A 19447-nucleotide genomic window follows, 5' to 3' on the forward strand; every position below is an offset into this window, starting at 1 on the left:
GACAACAGCACAGAAGTGATATATATACACTGAGAGAGAGAAAGGGGGATCCGAAGAGACGAGAAGAGATGAGAGGAGAGGACAAAAGTGCGTTGGTTAAGATTCAGGGCAGGCGGTGGCGCGGGGCTATCATTACCATACATCAGGACAATAAATGAGGCTTTCAGCGGGTCGTAATAAGAGTTTGATAAATCATCGGGGCCAGAATTAACTAGACGTCAAAACAATGTGAGGGCTCTGACGGATGGCAGAGGAGGGGCCGATGGCACAGATTAGTCTAGCTGGAAGTGAAGGAGCGCTGAAGGGAGAGAGGGGAGGAGAGAAGCACGAGGGAGGGGGGACGGAGGGGAGGAGAGGTGAGGAGCACAAGGACAGAGGCAGGCAGACTGTTAAACAGAGGACTGAGACGAGGTCTGCTCTGTCACGTTCATGTTGATGGGGAAGTTTGCATCACACTACTGTGGAGATGACAAGAGGTGTGTTTGTGTGTCTCCCACTTTTGTGTTACAGTATCTGTTGACCTCTGACCTCAAGGATGTGAGTGCTTATCAGGCAGCAAACCTCCCGGTCTGACAAGTGAAGCCAATGTTGAAGTGGTTTTAAACTTGCATTCTATCTAATGGACAGCAGGGGGCAACTCCTCAGTTTGCAAAAAGAAGTCAGATTGTATGGAAGTCTATGAGAAAATGACCCTCTACCTCAGTAAACATTGTAAACATGAGTTTATGGTTTAAATCGCTAGCTTAAAGTTTTCTTCAATAGCATGATGTTCATTTAGTAAATTATGACCCCGTTTAGAGTAAAACAGACCCTAAAGCAGGGTATGTTTTCGGTCGTGGCTACCTTGGGATGGACAGGTTGCTACCACAACGTTGTCTGGTCTGGAAGTTGTCTATGCTTTCGTCTTACATATTTAACCCTTTCACGATGTGATTTAAGTTCATGAAAGTTAATTTTAACATTCAGGTCGTTCGGTTGTACTCAGCTCCACCCTCTCGTGTCACCTCTGGTTGCAAAAAAACGGGATGGCGACCCCAAGGCTTCAAAACTGTAGTCCACAAACCAAAAGGTGACGTCACATTGACTACGTCCACTTCTTAGATACAGTCGACGGTGCCATTGCTGTAAATGTTATCTGCGTGTGTATCGTTTTTAGGCATCCAAGAGGGTTGCTGTTCATTCGTGTTCGTGTGTGCGTGTCAAGCTTTCAGCACCCCACAGCTAATCCTGTTTGTTATCATGATGAGAGGTTAGTGCAGTGCTGCTAGTGTCCGTCCCCTCAACCCCCCTCCATACCACCACCACCCCCCACCCCTGCAGTGGGTAGCTTTAATTGCCAGGCTCTGACCTTTGCCGAGCGGCAGTGACAAGGCCTGTCTGTGGCGGTGGGAGGTGGTAGCGACTCGATTAGCTGTGACAGCAGAGCCAGGCGATCGGAGGGAGCGAGCACGAGAGAGAGGGAGGGGGGGGCGGGTAGAGAGTGAGAGAGAATGAAAGAAATGAGGGCGAGTAGAGAGCCAGCACCGGCTAATTGGAGCCCCTCATCCTCGGAGCAGTGAGCCAGAGAGCAGACGCAGTGGTCTGGGGCATAGTGACGAGTGTGTGTGTGTGTGTGTGTGTGTGTGTGTGTGTGTGTGTGTGTGTGTGTGTGTGTGTGTGTTGAGAGGGTAGGCTATGGGGAGAGTTGCATCCACTCTGCCCAGCTTGAGAGCGATGAGTGTGTGCCTGTAGGTGTGTAATGTTTGCATGTATTGTGGATTCTGTGTATATTTCATCATGAGTGTGCAATTGTGTGTGTTCTGTCCTGAATATGTCTGACACGTATTCATTCGACCAGTCTGTGAATGTGTGTGTGTGTGTGTGTGTGTGTGTGTGCGTGTGCATGTGGGTGCGTGCATGCGTGCGTGTGTGTGTGTGTGTTTGTGTGGCCATGGAGAGACTAAGTGGAATGGACAGTTAGATTGAACAGAACGAGGCACAATTACCAGGTGAGGCTGAGAAGATAATGTTGTCCCAATCTAAGTCACCCCTCGGCCCCACATATCTCTCCCTCACACACACACACACACACACACACACACACAGAGAGAGACACACACACCTGCACACATTCCTCTCTCTCTTTCGTTGTCCTACAGGCTAGAACTGAATGGTCTCTGAAGAGTCACGGGTTGGACAGCCTGTAGGCAGAGACCACCCAGCATTTATCAGCTGTCTCTCTTCAACTGCATGATGGCACAAGTGAGCTTTCAGGCCTGCTGGTTATAGAGACTCATGAATTAAGTCACATAGTTTGATCCCTGTCAACAAATTATTTTATATTTTATCTGCTCTGTCCAAGACACCTTGAGGAAAAACAACAGCTCTGTGTTTAACGACAAGGGGCTGCATCGGATGGGACTTATTCTTCAGGCACCAGTGAGACAATGAAATGCCATCCAGTCCATGTAAGGCAACAGATTAATGTGTTTAAAGCCCTATCGGACATTAAAACACAGCATAATGTAATTTATTGTTTAGAGACAGGATTTTACAACACAGCTGCAATTATTTCATCTGTTGTCATGATGATAGAGATGTAAGGAACAGTAAAAATACAGCATTCAAGTGACAAAGTATCCACCAGGAACTTGTATTTGATGGGTCACTGCAGTGCCTTGCCAAATGATGTCATGTTGTGGTCATGTGAAAGTTGAGCCAGGTTCAACTTTCTTGCCTGCGTTTTTTTCCCAGAGCCCCTTGTGTTGACCCCATATACTGTATAAGAAGTGGAGGTAACAGTGACATCCACCATTGGTTTGAGGACTGCCTTTTGAAGCCTCGGGTTCAGATGGTCACCATCTTGATATTTGGCCGTCGCTATTTTGGCTTTTTGCAACCGTGAGTGACATGAGAGGGTCACTCCTTAACGCTGAATAAGACATTTTTAGGCAACCAAAATGTCACAATTATCTTTCATGAACTGAACACACACTGTGAAAGGGTTAAAGATGTTTGATCAGCACGCGGACAACCCCCAGAACTGACAACGCAAACTTCATTCACAAGTTAGCCCCGCCCTAAAGCATATCCTGCTTTATTGTCTTTTTCTAAATGGGACCATAATTTAATGAATGAACATCATTCTGTATTGACGAAGACTTGAAACTAGCTATTGAGACCATAAAGTCATGTTTACAATGATTACTGAGGTAATACATCAAGTGAGAAATAGGGTCATTTTCTCATGGACTTCTATACAATCAGACTTCTTTTGCAACCAGAGGATTTGCCCCCTGGTGGCCATTAGAAAGAATGCAAGATTAAGGTACTCCCGCATTAGCTTCACTTTTCAGAATGATAAGGCTCCTTTGAGCTAAATGCTAATGCTAACATGCCCACAGTGACAGTGCAAGCATGCTGATGTTCAGCATGTATAATCTTCACCACGCTCACCATAGTGTGTACGCATGTTAACATTTTCTATTTAGCACTTAACACAGCACTTAAGTACAGTTGAGGATAATGTGACATTAGTTTGTCAGTTTTTTGGTCTTTAACCAAACTGATGATGGAATCCACAATTATTACAATGTTTGTACCAAATGTCATGGCAAGCCATTCAGTAGTAGTCACTAAAAAACAAAACTTTCATTCATCCTCTGGGGACCATGACCGTCTTTCATAGTAATCCATCCAATAGTTGTTGATCTGATCTGTTACCAAACATCAAGCCTGTTGACCGTACCTATAAATTGAAGTGGATAGGAGCACCAATATGGAAAACTTAATTCCCACTATGGATCAGTTTTTGGATTAACTTTTTCTTATCACCGCAGCTTCTCTACTGAACCACGGTAATCAATGTTAAGTAGTTTTGTCTCTCCCACTTAATCATCTAGAAATTCTTATTCAATTGCAGTAACAGATTATATTTGTGAGTCAAATATTTCAGTGTTCCTTCCACCGCTGATGAAATTACTCAGCAACTTGGATACAGTTTCCAATGAGAATCATCGCCCTTGGATCACAGTTTATTGAAATTCATAAGATGTTTCAAAGATCCTTTGTGTGACATGAAGGTGTTGGAAAACTCAGGCTTGGCTGCTTCAGTCTCACAGTCAATACACACTTCAGATTCAGCTCACTTTATTGCTGCTCTTACCCATTTTTTGAAATATAATACATTGAGAAGTGACAGCAAAGTGGAAGACAGACAGAGAGGAAATGAGGCGCAACCTGTACTCAAACCCACAATGTCATAATCACATGACGCATGCACGCAAAACCTTGGCTGAACCTGGACGCCACAACCACAACCTTCATATCTAATCTAACTCTGAGAAGAAAAAGGGTACAATCCGGTTCATACATGTACTGCCACCCTCAACTGCTTCTATAATTAAACTAAGTGCAACCACACGCTGAATCTTGATGCCACAAAGTGTGCATTGATTGACAACGAGCAACATTGGGTTTGAAACACTGCCTGAGTAAAGCCTACAGTTTCAGTTTACAGCTCTATTTGAAAAGGACATACATTGTTTTCTGTGTTCCCCTTGTTGAATATGATACTCTTGTCACTCCTGTAACTAGTGAAGTAGAAAATAGAAAGGACTGAGAGGTTTATATTGGGTTAAGTCAACCCAGGTGATGTTCAGAGGTTCACAGCGAGGACAAACTCTGGCGTGAAAGTTCAGTGTCTCTTGGCAACGGCACCTCTTTAGATTTAGTTGTTTGTGGTGTGACTGTGAAATGAAAGGAAAACCTCTAGAACATCTGTAGCTGTTTACTCTAAAAGTGAATTATTTGTCTATTTGTAAATATAAACCCATCTCATGACACGAAAAAATACAGTTAGTGTCATTAGTGTCCTGTTAATGCTATGACGTAATGTCTTGATCTAATGTCCATTGAAATTGACATTCAGTTCTAATCCTTCTATGTTTTCTGCATTGAAAATACATTTAATATGGAGTATAGTCTGTTAATATTACACCCAGTTCAATAAATTGGCATCTGCATGTATTTAATAAAAGTTGCTCTATGCAAAGATGACACATTACAAGCTCCATCAAGGGTTTGAAATGGTGTACACTTCCTGTCTCCAAAGTGGGCGTGGTCATTGTGTGTGCTGAGGCAGAGAAAGGTCATGAACAAAGTTCAATTCCTCCTGATTTGTGTCTTCGAAAATGACACTTTAGTGTGAGAATGTTCCGAGGATATGTGGCTTGTGAAAAATGGGTCCAATATTTACTTTCAGTCATCATCTGTGTTCACGTTTACTTCTCAGTTAATAGACTCAGAACCTGCCACTAGTCTCCTAAAATCGCGGAGTCTCGGCGAAACCCACATGACACAGATACAGGAAACTGTCTCTCACTGGGTTGTCTCCTTTCTGAACTGTCTCTGATATAATTTCATATTTGATTCATTCATCTTGTCAAAAACGTTCTCACTCTACTTCCTGCCTGCCATGGTTAACTCTTTCACCTTGCAACTTGTGAGCAAAAAGTTGACATTGATTGGTTAGAATCGGCTTTGTTTAGAGTCAACATAGTTGCTTGTCAGAAGACATTAAATACATTGCATTTGTATTGGCTGAAACCAAAAACCCTGTGATGTTCACCACAGTATATGCAGGGTCTGAACTGTTTAAAATGCTATGATGACATTATAAGGTCTCGCTGCAGAAATATAGATATTGATTACAGTGTTAAAGGTCAGGTGTGAATGGTTATGAAGTGAATCATCTTATGTACAAGACTCATGGGATGTGCCTGTGTCAGCACACTGAAGTCCTGGACTGTGTGAGTGAAGGACCTGCCATTAGAGAGGGTTCAGGGTGGTCTGAGCCACCAGGACATCCTGCAAATTCTTCACAGCTGATCTAATCTAACTTTGCTGCAGGGGAAATATGTCCCAAAACTAATTCACACATGTATTACTTCCCCTGCTCTGTTAGTAATAATAACTAACCCTTTATGGCGTGGTGTCACGTCTTTGACTGACAAACAGCAATGTAATGACAACCATCTGGCGTAGTAATGAAGGCAGCAGTGGGAATGAGATGTTTTAATTAATGAAAGCCACTCCATTAGCTCTGATGAGTGGCTTATCAGCTCCGATTCATTATGCAAATGGGATTAAGATCGCTGCGCGTCCGGCGTTATTAATGACAGAGATGTTAAGGCGTTTTGTTCAAAGTGACTTCCTTTGACCAAGGCTGGCCGAGAAGCCATCAACTGTTCCAACAGTGACACATAAAGTTTCAGCTTTATGTTTATATACACATTATGAATGGATGCGGTGTTCATCATTTATACTTACACAGCCTGAAGAACAATTTTATATGTATTCCCATGCTCCAAAATTAACATTGCATTTAAGAACAAACCAAGAGCTGCTCTAATCAAACACTTTAATAGTAACAATCCTCTAAATTAAGATGTGTACTGTGAAAGGGGTTGTTTTTAAGTGATGAACAGCCCATGTTGCCAGGAAAACATGTTGTACAGCGAGCGACATGCAAAGCAAGTGAGGTAGTATATCGAGTAACCGTTATTGAAACTTACTTGGTATAATAACGAGTGTAAGTAGCTAGAAAGTCCACTAGGGGGGGTTCAAACAAACAACACTTTCACACAGGAGACTGCTGATCGTGTCCCATGTGAAACCAAAAGTTTACATTTGTTATGTAATGTGGATACGTTTTACAGGTGACATTACGTAAGAAAGTCTGCTAAGAGTAGTTGTTATTTACGCAAGTTACGGTGATAACGTTACATTGTTACGTTATTATTTTAACACAAACATGATCTTTTTATAACCTTAACCAATTAGTTGTATTGCTGAAACCTAACCGATCATTTTACATCGTTAACCACCGCAAACTCCACTCTAATAAGCAGCAGCAGCTAACTTTTTGACAAAAAAGGGACTGTACACAACCTGCCCATCACCAAACACCAGACAGACACAGTTAACGACTAACAGAAGAAGAAAGTCTAGAATCAATTTGGATATATTTCTCAGAAATAGGTGGAGACCAAAACAGAGCTAAAAGCACATTCAATATTACAGTTATAGAAAACTCAAGCTTTAACTTTTAAAGCCGCATGTAAGAATTGGAAAACAAAAAAGGAATACAATTATTTTAATTAATCTGAATGACACAAGTGTTTTCAAAAGGGGGGCCATACTCACAGTGCATCAGCTAAATCTATAACCAACAATGGATTTTGTTTCATTTAGATTTTTCAATTTTCCACATTGTAAAGTGTTTTTCTCCCCCTTTATGTGCAGTTGTGTGTATTTGGCTGTGCATCAAAGTGTGTATGTGTGTGTGATCATGTGCTGTTGTTTGTGTCTTTGTATGAGTGTGTTCACAATGGGTGGGGTAGTGTGGCTCTCTTTGACCCTGTGGCCATTAATCTCACTTGCTGTCAGGGTAATGGACACTGATGGACAGGATTGTGTTTGCTCACAAACACGCACACACACGTACACACACACACACACACACCCACACACACACACATGCACACCAGTACCTCTAGGTGCTGACAGCTTCAAACAGCCCCCCCTTCCAAACACGCATAGTTACTCATTCACAGCAGCTGACGGCCATTCACTGAATAATCCACAAGCATGTGTGTGTGTGTGTGTGTGTGTGTGTGTGTGTGTGTGTGTGTGTGTGTGTGTGTGTGTGTGTGTGTGTGTGTGTGTGTGTGTGTGTGTGTGTGAGTTAACTGTTCTTCAGTCAGCTGTCACTCCCTCTGCTGGTCAGTTGGAGCACTCAAACCCTTTTCAAGTCAAATTAGTCATAGCTGCTGTCGGGCCTCAACCTCACTGTCCCAAAAGGTTTCTACAATTCTCCAAAACATCTGTATGTTAAATTTCCAGAGTCACACTGAGGTTAGCAACACAACCCCCCACCCCACCAACCACACCGCTTTGTCCAGCCTGCCTGCTCGCTTCCTCCACATTTCAAAGCAATTACTCCATGTTGATTTAGCTGTCATTGGGGGCATGTGTTCGTGCGTGATTTATAGACGCCTGCCTGGTGCCAGTTGACTCGCGATAAATTGCACAATATTCCGAAAGGCTCATTTGCTTAGCGCTACATTAGGGGGCCGATGATTGCTACACAAAGCCATGTAAATGAGTTCTGAGAGGGGCCCCATCACTCAACATGTCATGTACCCAATCCCATTATTATTTATGACTGGAGCAGGGCCGTGTTTCCTCAGAGGCCAGGCGAGGCTCATATGTGTGCCGTGACAGCTCCGCTATGCCTCTGTGAGAGTGTGTGTGAGAGAGAGAGAAAGAGAGAGAGAGAGAGTGTGTGTGATATAAGCCATATCTGTGTGCTGGGCAGGAAGGAGCCAGGCTGTCTGTGTTATCTGCTGGAGGGTGAAGATTAAAAGATGCTGATGATTGTACATGGGGAGATGGAAAGATGATTAACTAACTTGTTCAATCTTCCTCTTTTTCCCTCTTTCACGGTCTTTGTCTCTCTCTTGTAATACACACACAGGGACTTGCACAGAAAGACACACTTAACAAGCCAATAAATCCAGAGATGTCCCGAAACAAAAGCCTCTTCAGTGCACAGACAATAGAGGAGATCAGTGCAGTTCATTGTGTTTATTCACTCTTATCTCTGTCATGTCAGGGCCGGCATGCAGCGCGGCCCGGGCCTGGGCCTAGAGCATCGGCCTTTTTCACGGTCGCTCAGACATGTCATAACACCGCTACTTACATTCACTGCTGTCAAACATGTCAGCTCTCCAAACCATAACAAAGATAACAGAGGCTCTGCTCTCAGATCCATCGCTCAGCAAGAGGATATCTGCGTGTGTGTTGACATTACAGCTGAGCTGTTATTTGATCAGAACAGTGATCTAAGTGTCTGTGGTGATTAGGTGTAATCTGCTTTCCAGGGCTGTGATCTATGGTCTGCAGCTGGATGGAGAGGGTGTGTTGTGTGTGTGTATAGCAGACTGGCAGAAATCACTTACAATAGTGCTTCTATAAAGACACGTAGATGTAGACAGAAAGTCAATACGGTGCACTACAGCTAACTCGCAAAAAACGGTTGCTGTTTGTAAACACAACATTCAAAGTTGGCCCCACCTCCCCGGCTCAACGAGCGTTGGGGTGCTCATCAGCGGGTTAAAAAACCCACCCGAGATTCACTCTCGTCACAAACACCCACCCAACTTGAATTAATGTCTGGACATGGACTACTAATTGGTGCTACTGGTTGGTTTTGCTCATTTGTGGTGGCCCGATTGTGTATTTTGAATTTCCACTCAGACTTGGTGCCTCCATAATAATTTTAAGACATTTACTGTACAGCTGTAATAGCTGAGTCAGTAATCTTCTAAAGTTCACACATTGAAATTTGAGCTATAAACTCAATGCAGATAATATTTGCAGATTCACAATTTAGACTGAACAGATCCATCATCTGCAATTGTGAAACTGTTTCAATCAACAGAGGAAACTTAAGACAAATTCAGCCTCCAAATCAAAGAGTTGATTGAATTCGTCGCCCACGTTGATGACTGACAGTGGTTAGTTTGAAAAGTATGCGATGCTCGCATGAAGCTAGACAGAATACTACAGGTGAGGTATACTGCTAAGTTTGCAGTGGATGGATTGATTCTTTTGTACACTTTTTTGTCGCCATTGAAATCATTTTTTAACCCTACAAATCAAGGGCGACTACAGAAGGAGAGTTAGGATAAGGTTGAGTGTTTGATACTTAGATTCCCATTGGAGTACTACTTTAACACTTAGAAAAGCTTTATTATTCATAAATACGACAAATGTGTAAAATAAAACAAAAACTAAAGTGTTTGCTTTTAGGAGCTATTGTGTAGAACTGCAGCTAAAGCATTTTCAGCTGTTCTCACTTCATTCAATTACTCCATTGTCTTTCTTCCTTCTTCCTCTTTCTCTTTTTCTCTCTCATGCGCTTGCTTGCTTCTCTTATGTCCTTCATTGCCGCTCCCCATCTCCTCCTCCTCCTCCTCTCCACTGGAGCTTTTTGTTTTTTAACGGATGAGTTATTGACTTAAGCAGGGCCAATTAATCAGGGTGTAATGGGGCAGCGGGGAGGCCCAGGGAAGCCATGCATCATGGGCCAGAGATGAGCTCTGTCAGCCTGCTCATACAGCCCTCCTCAATCACTCCCACATTAATGCCAGGGAGAGATGAGGAGGAGGAGGAGGAGGGAGAAGGAGGAAGAAATGAGGATTGGGAAGGAGAAACAGGGTGGAGGGGAAAGAGGAAAACAGGAGAGAAAGTGTGCACATGAATCTAAGTAAGACAGAGTTTGTGAGAGACCACACATAGACTAGACTTCATATCACCCAAATACAATCAACCCTGTGTCTCATCTGATCTTAGGTGGCCTATGCGTGTGTGTGTGTGTGTGTGTGTGTGTGTGTGTGTGTGTGTGTGTGTGTGTGCGTGCGTGTGTGTTGTCTTGTGGCTGGGTCAGATGAGACCAAACACTTGACTGCACTTTACACCCAAACATAACATGCTAGAGATCAAACCAGAATCACAACATGCAAACAACCTGAGATAACTGTTGTTTCTGTTTTGATAGTACACATACACACACACACACACACACACACACACACACACACACACACACATGAAAGTGACTTAGTCATACATAAGGGTAAATTTAAATTTAATTTATTTAATCATTAATAAATAAATAATAATAGATAATTATTCAGAAGCTTTATTGAATGAATAAATACATAAATGCTGGTAATTAATAGGGGCATAGAATTAAAAGTATTTATTCAATAATCATTATTTTACTTAAGTCTGCCTTTTTTGTGTGTTTCTACATTCATGTGTATTTTAAAACTTATTTATTTATGCATTTAACTGTTAATTTATGTTTTCATTTCAGCTTTTGTTATTTTATTTATCAGAATGTGAACCGATGTTTTGTTTTTTAAAATCTCAGAATCTATTTATTTATTTATTGTCCTCCCTATTAATATACATTCTGCAATCTTTGCAATTGTCGGTCAGAAATTAAATTTTAAAATGCAACTTTTTGTAGCGCTTCAGTTTTCACTATGACAGTTGTGACCTGCCAATAATGCTAACCCAGTGGCCAATAAAATTAACCCTTTATGGCAAATGAGCACAACAAGCACAAAGTTACCGAACAGTTTGCTTCATTATTTGATCCAACATCGATTTCTTCTTCCAGGCTTTTCTCAGTGGCCTACATGTGTTTCCTTGACTATCAATATAACATGCCAATAACCAACGACCAGCCGATCAAGTTCCAAGAGGAGCCTGTGCCACAGCTGTGCCCCACCCCACTACTAACCGACCTGCCCCTGAGCAAACGCAGCACTGCGACGGTGGGTTCATGTAAAATTCATTGCCGACAATGTCAGACACATGTTGTCTCACTCAGCCTGATTGACTTATCTGACTTCCATTGGTAGAGCCTTTACAAATATCACCGACGTGTGTCAGTCAATGGCTTTAGGCCCACCAAGCAGCTGTGTGTCACATCATAATCCTCCCCGTCACGACACAGTTACACAAGAGTAAAATATCCACTTAACATGCCGTCCATCACTTTTATCTCCTTCAGTCAGTCCTCGTCTTCTTTTCTGTCTGTCTGAGTCTCTCATGATGGAAGCTGACATATTGCCTCTTAAAGTATCACTTTTTTTCTCTGTGAAATCAAGGACAGGATGTGAGTTAGAAACATAATATCTGTCGTTTTTTATCCAAAGGGCCTCTCTGCACTATTAATGCATACATTTTGAATACAGCTGGCCCAAGTGTTGATCTCCTGACAGTCACATGTTCTGCCCGCTGACCTTCAGTTTCACCTATTAAGCCACACAAAAGTAGAAACATGTCCCCCTACACCACCTGGTTCTCCAACATCCTGTGTTTGTGATTCATGTGATCAAGGATCAAAACGTCACTCTGGGCCCCTTATGAGACTTGGCAGCCTTGGATGGAATACTGATTTTTATAATGACTGCTGCAAAGCCAAAACAGGAGTTCAGCTAAGTAAAAAAGAATATGCAAAGCATCCTTCCCCTGGAGTGGAGGAAATCTGGTGTCTGGTGGCGTCTGCAGTGTTGTTGCCTGGGGGGCTAAAGTGAGTTGCCAAGCTAAACTTGAGAGAGAACAGTAAAGACAAAGTGAGAGAATTTGAAGAACAAACGGCTGTCACAAATTCACCTCTCTACCCTGTCCTCTAATACCCATTTTCCACCAATATTAGTGTGTATATGCAGGTTTTTTATAGATAGACTCCTTTCCCTTTGCGAGAGGACTAGAGTGCCTGTGCGGCACATTGTACGTCTCGAACATGCTGCAAAATTGGGTTGCAAATGTTACAGTGCTCACGTCTTTTTTATATCAGTTACTTATTCAGTCACTCGAGATGCTGGAAACGATGTTCGAGCACTTCTTGGATGAAGACGGACAGCCTTTGTGGCTGAGATGACAAAGGAAATGCCAGAAAAGGGGCTTTCGTGCCCGTCAGAGCTGGAGCCGATAAATACCCATGTCGACCGCAGAGTCACAGTTTGACCTGGGCATGAATGCCGATTGAAACATTTCCCTCTAAAGACAAAAGCCAGATGTTAGTGGATGTTTTGTCACGTGGGAAACACAATCTAATTTACTAAAAATGCAAAAGACAATTCAAATTACCCAGTGAAGTATATATGAAAAGGGCGAACTGCCTCTAATTCATCAAAACAATTGCTGTGCATAACAAACCCATAAAACCAGAAGTAAATTCAGTTCACTGAAAATGAATACCATCTTAACTGTTTTACTGTGTGAGAGCTTTTGACTGACACACACAAACACACACACATATGACTGTAACATATCATGCTGGTTTGTGCATGTATGGAGGCACTGCCTGTAACTGATATTACCTTTTGTGTCTGTGAGTGGGCATGTGTGTGTGTTTGCGTGTGTGTGTGTTTGTGTGCGTGTGTGTGTGTGGTGTCAGTATGTACACTGGCAGGAAAAGGAGCTAAGGATTGTGCCCTCAGATAGGGACTGAGTGACATGAGGAGAATGGTGGTGGTAGGATTTCCGAGGGATGGGGGATGTTGTTATGGCGCCCCAGGGCAGACTGAAAGACATGTTTTGACATGTGGCCCTTAACTCCCAGCTTGATCTGACCACATTGCACAGCCAAAAACCTACTGTATGTGTCAATTTACCATAGCAAGCATTAACAGAGCAAGAAAGAAATCCAACAGATCTCACTGCTAGCAGATATGGCCAATATCATTTTGTGACTTCCATCTGATAAGATATTATTAGTCATGCAGTTTTTGACCATTGTGACAGAGCTATTGGCAAATATTGTAATTTTCAATTTGTTTAACACATACAGATGTAATAAATTACTCAATATTCTGTGCTATTTCAAGTGTATTCTTTTTCCCAGTGTAATTCCTGTTTCTAAATGTTCTTTATATGATATCCTCAATGTTCCTCATCATAGACACACAGGAGTCTCTCAGATACTAAATATGTAATAAAACCATCAACAGGAAAGTGTGTTGTATCGCCCACGTACACAAACACATGCATGTGCATCTGTGTTGGTGTGTAAGAGCTAACTGAGTTGGTTCATGTTGTGATGTCTATGTTCTTCCGCTCATGTATGACTATAGGGCCGTAGAGACCTGGCATTGCATGGTCAATGTTAAGTATCACAGGATGAAGTGACAGTGGGGAAAGTCTGTCTGTTGACTCTCTAAGCTAATTTTCTATCCCGGTGCTCCTGCTAATTAGCCCCACGCTGCTAGCTTTCTCCACCTAAACTAACCAAGTTACAGCACAAGCACAAGACAAAAGTGTGGACCCACTTTTAGTTTCCAAAAGGTTTCTGTAATAAAGTCCCATTGGGAACACAGGAAAGGGCGGGGCTTCGCCCTTCTATACAGGTGAAAGTAAAAGTAAAAAAAAAACATGTATTGCTGTATTTCTGTTTCCTTTCCAGTTTCCCACACACATACATCTACATACATGAACCACCCCATCCTCGACTCCACCCACCCTTCCTCTCTCTCTCTCTCTCTCTCTCTCTCTCTGGTGGTGCTTTATGGGTAATGTCGAGTGACACATTTAAGCGGGAGCTGTCAACCCTGTGTATGTACCACTGAATGGCAGAGCCACTGAACGCTGGCGACAGGCGCACACACACACACACACACACACACACACACACATATCCTGCCCTCCATTACTGTGTTACCCGAATACTGTTCAGTTTGTACTCTTAAAGCATCTCTCTCACACACACACACACACACACACACACACACACACACACACACACACACACCATCTATAAGAAGTAAGTACATACTGACAAACAGAGATTCAGACATGCAGCATTGACCTTGGCTGTCATGGTCCTTGCTTGTGTGTGTGTGTGTGTGTGTGTGTGTGTGTGTGTGTGTGTGTGTGTGTGTGTTTGCCTCTGCTTTTAAGAAACATCATCTACCATCATTCCTCCTTCTTCCTCTTTCTCTTTATTAGTGATCAGATCTTCTCTCCCTTCTCTCTCAGACATGAAGCTGTCAGCATTGCATCCAGTCGGCCAAAAGTGAGGAGAAGAAGGAGAGAAAAAAAATGGGACATGATGTTCGGCGCTGTCAGAGATCTCTTCTTCTTCTCTGACATTTGGATTTACACATCTCATTTTCCTGAGTGACAAAGTACATAAACACATGCTTCAAGTCGAGGAGCTTGGCAAGCTGCTCCCCTCCAACACACACACACACACACACACACACATATACTTACAGCCCTTGCTTTGGCTTTTTGGATGAATTTAAGGAAGGAAAGGGGGATATGACATCTAGTCTTTGATCCATGGAGCTCTATCTTACTCCCTGTGTGCTGGTGATGAGCGATGAGTCAAGTCAGATGGGGTTTTTTTTATTTTTTTTCATTTGGAGCATTACAGACAGTGGTAATGGGGGGGAGTTAGCCGCAGGCTGTCTTTGTCCTACATAGGACTTCTCCAAGACTCCCACTAAACTGTGTGCGCACAGAAAGTGGCTCTGGCTGAGCAACAGCCAACCGGTGTCCTTCATCGGCGTCTCGTCTCCTCCTGCCCGTCGGCTGCGTTGACAGCTCAAATGATGAGGTGACACACACCTGTCAACGCTGAGCCTGACACACCCTGACAGACACGCAAACACGAGCATGTGGGTGAACAGGCCGCACACACACATACAAACAGAAACGGTTGCGAAGACACAAACAAATATATAATTGATGATGTATAACACACACTCTAGCATGCTTTAAACACATGGCTGCCTTGACCTGTACAGGGTGTGGTGTCTTTCTGCACAACAGTGTGTGTGTGTGTGTGTGTGTGTGTGTGTGTGTGTGTGTGTGTGTGTGTGTGTGTGTGTGTGTGTGTGTGTGTGTGTGTGCGTGCTTGTGTGTGTTTGCGTTGGAAGCCGTTGCAGTTTGAGTGTACGTGAGAGCACAGTTTCATCTTTATTTGCTTGCTGGATTATTCAGGTCTTGTTTGCCGTACTGCCTATGAAGCAGTCACGACTGTCTAACGAACACTCTTACAGCCACAAAATCACCTGCAAATCTATTTACACATGCCAGGAATTTGACTTGCTGCTGAAGCTGTATACAAAGTACATAATAAAGCTGTCAAAGTTATAAACAGGGTGGCAGAGCTCTGAACACGACTTGGCACAGTAAAGTTTGTGGAGCGAAGAGTTAAACTGATATAAAGGTTAGTTTAAATGTCGGGCCAGTGTTGGCATTTTATGAAAACAGGACATCAGCCGGTCTTATAAATGTTTCTTCTCTTCTTACTCAACAGACCCGACAGTCTGAAGACCTGGAATGAAACCTGCCTCACTCAATGTAAAAACGGATCGTTTTTGATTGGCCAAGTTTTTGCGATATCAGCCTCTGAGATTTCTGCATCCAGCCCAGTACAATAGAGGTGAACCGAATTTCATTCAAAATACTCAACTGCAAGATATTCACAGAACGAGCTGTCAACAGTTCTTAGTCTTCATCGGTGTGAGCACCACAAATTAACTCGCATTCACATCCATTGTTTTGGTTAGAAGCAGAAATCTCATAGACCTCTAAATCTAAACAAACTCTCTTTACTCTCCACATATCTGGAAAACAATTCGATTATTTTGATGTTCCGACCTTTTGAATTGAAATTTTAAACTACTCAGAAAGTACAACAAAGCCTGTGAGAACAGTTTTCTAATGTCGTCTGTGGATCTGAAGGAGCTTTAAATCTGAAAGAATAATCCTGATGATGTCATAGTGTTGTCATGTTCAGGGTTATCTTGTCTTGGGCTTGAGAATTTTTGACAGCCTGCACGTCAAAGTGAGCTTGCGACGTTTTAAAGCTGTGGGTGGAGAGAGTCAAATGGAAGATGCAACTTAGTTGCATTGTGGGAAATGTAGGATGTAGCACTTTAGGATTTACATTTTTTTGAGCAGTGCAATACTCTGACTTTGAAGATATTACTGTTTTCCTTGTCAAACATAAATTTTCAAAATATTATCAGAAATTATTATTGACATATTTAATTCCACGTTGCCCCTCAAAAGGCTAAAGTCAAACCCATAAATCTATGAGCCATGTTCTGCATCTTACCTGGACTACAACTATGTATAATGTAATGTAACAAAAATTACATTATGGGACAGCGCTGGGAGTATGAAAAAAAAGTTGTTTCAATTTTCTACAATAAATTGAAACACGTAGGCTCATACTGTTTCTTTATTTTAGAGCCACATATTAGTTTATTTAAAGCTAGTAGCACTTATCGGAGACATGAAGCTTGAATATTTATACTGGATGTATTGTATAACACTAATACATGTCCTTGTGGTGTGCTGAAAACATTGTGCTGGAATATTAAACAGGAACATAAATTCAGCCAAAACTAAACCAGGGCAGAGCCGCTGTATTTAATATCTTCTATAACAGAAAACCTTTGAACCATCCAATACCCACATTATGACACAGATGGAACAAAGCAATACATAGACAGACAGTGAGTCACCCGTCGGTTTAGAGGGAACATTGGACATGAATGCTGATTCACTGGAATGTGATTTTTTTCAGGTTCTAAATTGAAGTGTCCATATATTTGTTATCCTCATAATGAAAATCGTGAGACATGGTCAGTGTTCGCACCTTGCCATACCCAGTGGAAATCTGAAAAATTAAGATGTACTGTTCAGTCAGCAGATCAGTGCTGTAAAGCGAAAAATAAAGATTGCATTGCTGCAAAGGTAGAGGGATGGAAATGCCAGTGATGCATCCAGATAGAATCAAGTCTTGAGGCTTTAAATAGTAGAAAGTGGGACCAGAGAGACATAAGATATTATAATAGGCACACAAGGAGGCTGCTTTAAAAACAATATATGTATATGTATATATACAGTATATGCATCCTCTTCTCACCTGTTTCAGCTTATCTTACACATACTGGTCTCAGACTTGCTGTAACTGGTCACTTCAAACAGCACAACTAACAAGGCTGTCCTGGATAAACTGTGGTTTTTCACCATTTCTACAGTTTTAAGAGCTCCATTGTTGTCCAAAAAACTATTAAAAGCATTTGAGTGAGACACACTGTTGCACTGGGTGACATGTCCCTTCACTACCTTGAAAACACTTTGTTTTATCTTTTATTATTCAATCCCACATACACTGTAGGGTTGTGGTAAATACTCAGAGCTCCAAATGTTAATCCAAGGGTGAAAATAGTCCTCAACAAAATGATAACATTTCACTCCTGTTTGAGTAACATTTGGTAAAATCTGCAGCGTCCAAGCTGTTTTAGGAAATTACTGAGCCCTTATCAAAAATGAAACTAAACATGTGTGACCTGTTCTTAAAGATTTAAGCATTACTTCATCAATTATTCATATTTTCAGCTGGAACCAATGAGCTTGATGCTTAGTGCCACAGACAGAGAAAGTAAGTTGGAACACTCCAGTTGCCAGGAAGAGATGTTGTCATTGTGCATTTCTGCAAACCACAGATACATTGAATATGGATGTTTTGCATTCGGGCAGAGCAAGTGACGTACAACAAACAAACTCATGCAGAACGTTGTATATGTAGTGGCCGTTATTGAAAGTTAATGGAAAAGTCCACAAAGGGCGCGTGGGAGGGTGAGGGATTGGTCAGACAAACACAGGACTTTCATCTCGTAAACTGTAATTCATGTCCTGTGTGAAACCAAAAGTAAACATTGAGTTTACGTTTGTCACGTAACGTCAAGCAAGAACGTTGCATGGATGGGTGGTTATTGTATTACGCTTGTTACATTGTTATGTTATTATGTTAACTTTAACCGTGAGCTTTTTTTTAAACTTGACCAAGAACCTTTGTTGCCAAAACCCAAACAATCATTTCATAAAGTTAACTGCGTTTCTTCCATCGTGATACAAGGTTGACATGAAACATATTCGTGATTCAGAAAAGTCAGATCAACGTATCCCGTGGTTTGCAGAAACATTCGATGCCAACATTTTATTCTGGCGCCTGCGTGTAGTTATAAATTAAAGTCCTGAAAAAGTAGCACTTTGTGTCAAAGCTGGTGCCGATCCAGGCTGCAAGAAAAGAGAAAAGTAAAACAGCTTCATGAAGCCTGCATCAAAGAGAGGTCATTATTTGACTGCACACATTTTAAGAGTTCATCATCTTCAGCAAACATTGCTGTACATTCTTCAAAGACGGCGTCTGTGCTGGTCTGCTGTCCATAATAATTAGCCTATGTTTATATTGTACGGTGGTTGTATACTGATAATATTTCTGTGCTTTTAATTGCTTTGGGTTTTGCTCAATGCAACTCTAGTATGTAGACAAACACATGTTATTTCACCCAGTGTGACTTTCATGCTCTTATTGTAGTGCATAATGTATTTCCCATGAACCAATCCCTCCAACACACACACACAATGTTCATTGACTGAGTGTGTGTGTGAGTGTGGTGTGACAGAATGCCTTAATTATGGATTAATTGTGTCATTAGCAGGTTTCTGCTGTTGCCACCACATTGGGTCTGTCAAGGTTAATTACTGGAACATGTTTATTTGCTGTCAGCCACTGCCGCAAGCTGTCACTTGCATGGAAACACAGACAAACACACACAGACGCTGTTCACTCAAACAATTCACAGGGCACCTCGTGTCCCTCAAGCCCTCAACATTTTTCTCAGCTCTCTTGTTTCTGCTTCAGCACACTTTGTACAGTTCTCAGTCAGCCACCTGAAGTACAAACACACCGTGATCCTGCCGTTTCCCTCCATCCAAAAGAAACCGAAGTCATCAGTGGCGGAATTTCAGGATGTGCAGCTGCTCTGGGGCTTTTGATAGTCATGTACCAAAGATAAGA

The sequence above is a fragment of the Anarhichas minor genome, unplaced genomic scaffold, assembly GCF_050575085.1.
Source record: "Anarhichas minor isolate MPS153535 unplaced genomic scaffold, ASM5057508v1 ptg000030l, whole genome shotgun sequence".
Classification (NCBI taxonomy): domain Eukaryota; kingdom Metazoa; phylum Chordata; class Actinopteri; order Perciformes; family Anarhichadidae; genus Anarhichas; species Anarhichas minor.